Source organism: Aplysia californica, unplaced genomic scaffold (assembly GCF_000002075.1).
Source record: "Aplysia californica isolate F4 #8 unplaced genomic scaffold, AplCal3.0 scaffold00886, whole genome shotgun sequence".
Taxonomy (NCBI): Eukaryota; Metazoa; Mollusca; class Gastropoda; order Aplysiida; family Aplysiidae; genus Aplysia; species Aplysia californica.
In genome coordinates, this window is record NW_004798156.1 from 75,099 (window position 1) to 79,536 (window position 4,438).

Sequence of the window (4,438 nt, forward strand, 5' to 3'; positions counted from 1 at the left end):
TAGCTCATCAGTAATATCTTATAGCTCATCCCTTATATTTTCTAGCTTATCCCTCATTTTTTCTAGCTCATTCTTAATGTTTTTTAGTTAATCCCCATTATTTTCAAGCTTATCTGTAATATTTTCTAGATCACCCCCAGTATTTTATAGCTCATCATCCCCAGTATGTTCTAGCTCATTCCTATTATTTTCTAGCTTTTCCAAAATATTTTCTAACTAATTCACAGTATACTCTAGCTCATAAAAAAGTATTCTGTAGCTCATCCATAATATTTTCTAGCTTATCCCTCCTATTTTCTATCTCATTCCTAACATTATTTAGCTCATCCCCAGTATTTTCAAGCTTATCTGTAATATTTTCTAGCTCATTCCCAGTATTTTCTCGCTCATCAACAGTATGTTCCAGCTCATTTGTAATATTTTCTAGCTTATCCGTAATATTTTCTACCTCATTCCTATTATTTTCTAGCTCATCTGTAATATTTTCTAGCTCATCTGTAGTATTTTCTAGATCACCCCCAGTATTTTCAAGCTGATCTGTAATATTCTATAGCTCATCCCCAGTATTTTCAAGCTGATCTGTAATATTTTATAGCTCATCCCCAGTATTTCCTAGCTGACCCCTATTATTTTCCAGTTCCTCCGTCATATTTTTTAGCTCATCCCCAGTGATTTATAGCTCATTCTGATTATTTTCTAGCTGATTCGTAATATTTTCTAGCTGATCCCCAATATTTTCTAGCTAATCCCCAATATTTTCTAGCTAATCCCCAATATTTTCTAGCTAATCCTCAATATTTTCTAGCTAATCTCCAATATTTTTTAGCTAATCCCCAATATTTTCTAGCTAATCCTCAATATTTTCTAGCTAATCCCCAATATTTTCTAGCTAACCCCCAATATTTTCTAGCTAATCCCCAATATTTTCTAGCTAATCCTCAGTGTTTTCTAGCTAATCCCCAGTATTTTCTAGCTAATCCCCAGTATTTTCTAGCTAATCCCCAATATTTTCTAGCTAATCCCCAATATTTTCTAGCTCATTCCTAGGTGTTTTCTAGCTCTTCCCAAGTATTTTGTAGCTCATCAGTAATATCTTCTGGCTCATCCCTTATATTTTCTAGCTCATCCCTCAGTTTTTTCTAGCTCATTTTTAATGTTTTTTTAGCTCATCCCCAGTATTTTCAAGCTTATCTGTAATATTTTCTAGCTCATTCCCAGTATTTTCTCGCTCATCAACAGTATGTTCCAGCTCATTTGTAATATTTTCTAGCTTATCCGTAATATTTTCTACCTCATTCCTATTATTTTCTAGCTCATCTGTAATATTTTCTAGCTCATCTGTAGTATTTTCTAGATCACCCCCAGTATTTTCAAGCTGATCTGTAATATTCTATAGCTCATCCCCAGTATTTTCAAGCTGATCTGTAATATTTTATAGCTCATCCCCAGTATTTCCTAGCTGACCCCTATTATTTTCCAGTTCCTCCGTCATATTTTTTAGCTCATCCCCAGTGATTTATAGCTCATTCTGATTATTTTCTAGCTGATTCGTAATATTTTCTAGCTGATCCCCAATATTTTCTAGCTAATCCCCAATATTTTCTAGCTAATCCCCAGTGTTTTCTAGCTAATCCCCAGTATTTTCTAGCTAATCCCCAATATTTTCTAGCTAATCCCCAATATTTTCTAGCTGATCCCCAGTATTTTCTAGCTAATCCCCAATATTTTCTAGCTAATCCCCAATATTTTCTAGCTCATTCCTAGGTGTTTTCTAGCTCTTCCCAAGTATTTTGTAGCTCATCAGTAATATCTTCTGGCTCATCCCTTATATTTTCTAGCTCATCCCTCAGTCTTTTCTAACTCATTTCTAATGGGTTTTTTAGTTCATCCCCAGTATTTTCAAGCTTATCTGTAATATTTTCTAGATCATCCATATTATTTTCTAGCTCATCCCCAGGATTTTCTAAGTCATCCACTCATCCTGAGTATTTTCTAGCTCATCGGACATCCCTCATATTTTCTAGCTCATCAACAGTATGTTCCAGCTCATTTGATTCTAGCTTATCCGTAATATTTTCTAACTCACCCCCATTATTTTCTAGCTCACCCCTAAATATTTTGTAGCTCATCCTCAGTATTTTGTACCTCATTCCTATTATTTTCTAGCTCATCCCTAATATTTTCTAGATCACCCCCAGATTTTTCAAGCTGATCTGTAATATTTTATAGCTCATCCCCAGTATTTTCAAGCTTATCTGTAATATTTTGTAGCTCATCCCCAGTATTTTCAAGCTTATCTGTAATATTTTATAGCTCATCCCCAGTATTTTCAAGCTTATCTGTAATATTCTATAGCTCATCCCCAGTATTTTCAAGCTTATCTGTAATATTCTATAGCTCATCCCCAGTATTTTCAAGCTGATCTGTAATATTTTATAGCTCATCCCCAGTATTTTCAAGCTGATCTGTAATATTCTACAGCTCATCCCCAGTATTTTCAAGCTTATCTGTAATATTTTATAGCTCATTCCCAGTATTTCCTAGCTGACCCCTATTATTTTCCAGTTCATGCGTCATATTTTTTAGCTCATCCCCAGTATTTTATAGCTCATTCTGATTATTTGCTAGCTGATTTGTAATATTTTCTAGCTGATCCCCAGTATTTTCTAGCTAATCTCCAATATTTTCTAGCTCATCCCTAATATTTTATAGATCCTCTTTTACATTTTTTCGCTAAGCCCTAATATTTTCTAGCTCACCCCCATTAGTTTTTTTTTCAGCTCATTCCTATTATTTTTCTAGCTCTGTCTTATTATTTTCTAGCTGATCTGTAATATTTTCAAACCCATCCCCAGTAGTTTATTTAAAGTTAAAGCTCATCCTTGATATTTTCTAGAACATCCTAATATTTTCTTGCGGATCCTGAATGTTTTGTAAATCATCCCTATGATATTCTAATTCATCTCCAGTATTTTCTAGCACATCCCTAATATTTTCTAGCGCATCCCTGATATTTTTTAGCTCCTCCCCTATACTTTCAAGCTCATCCCCAGTATTTCCTAGGTCAATCCTAACATTTTCCAGTTTATCCGTCATATTTTTTTGCTCATCCCTAGTATTTTATAGCTCATTCTTATTATTTTCAAGCTGATTCGTAATATTTTCTAGCTGATCCTCAGTATATTTTAGCTAATCCTCAATATTTTCTTGCTCATCTCTAATATTTTTTACCTCGTCCCTAATATTTTTGGCTCCCAGTATGTTCTAGCTCATCCCCAGTATGTTCTAGCGCATTCCTATTATTTTCTAACTAAACTGTAATATTTTCTAACCCATCCCCCGTAGTTTCTAGCTTATCCTTAATATCTTTTAGCTCTCATCCCTTATGTTTTCTTGCTCATCCTGAATGTTCTGTAAATCATCCCCATGATACAATGTATTCTAATCCATTCCCAGTATTTTTTACCGCATCCCTAGCATTTGCTAACGCATCCCTGAAATTTTTTAGCCCATCCCTTATACTTTCTGTCACATCCCCAGTATTTTCTAGCTCTATTCCCATTTTTTTCTAGCTCGTCACCAGTATTTTCTAGCCCAAACCCAATATTTTCTAGCTCATCCCTAGTGTTTTTTTGTAGCTCTTCCCAAGTATTTTGTAGCTCATTAGTAATATCTTCTAGCTCATCCCTTATATTATCTAGCTTATTCCTCATTTTTTTCTAGCTTATTCTTAATGTTTTTTAGTTAATCCCCATTATTTTCAAGCTTATCTGTAATATTTTCTGGATCACCCCCAGTATTTTATAGCTCATCATCCCCAGTATGTTCTAGCTCATTCCTATTATTTTCTAGCTTTTCCAAAATATTTTCTAACGAATTCACAGTATACTCTAGCTCATAAAAAAAGTATTTTGTAGCTCATCCCTCGTATTTTCTAGCTCATCCCTCGTATTTTCAATCTCATTCCTAACATTATTTAGCTCATCCCCAGTATTTTCAAGCTTATCTGTAATATTTTCTAGCTCATTCCCAGTATTTTCTCGCTCATCAACAGTATGCTCCAGCTCATTTGTAATATTTTCTAGCTTATCCGTAATATTTTTTAACTCACCCCCCCCCCCATTATTTTCTAGCTCATCCCTAAATGGTGGGAGGGGTTGAGGGAAGCTTCGGGGGGGGGGGGGGGTGTCAATATTTTGTAGCTCATCCGCAATATTCTCTACCTAATTCCTATTATTTTCTAGCTCATCCCTAATATTTTCTAGATCATCCCTAGTATTTTCAAACTTATCTGTAATATTTTATAGCTCATACCCAGTATTTCCTAGCTGACCCCTATTATTTTCCAGTTCATCCGTCATATTTTTTTAGCTCATCCCCAGTATTTTATAGCTCATTTTGATTATATTGTCTGTATTATTGTCGCCAGAAATTTTTA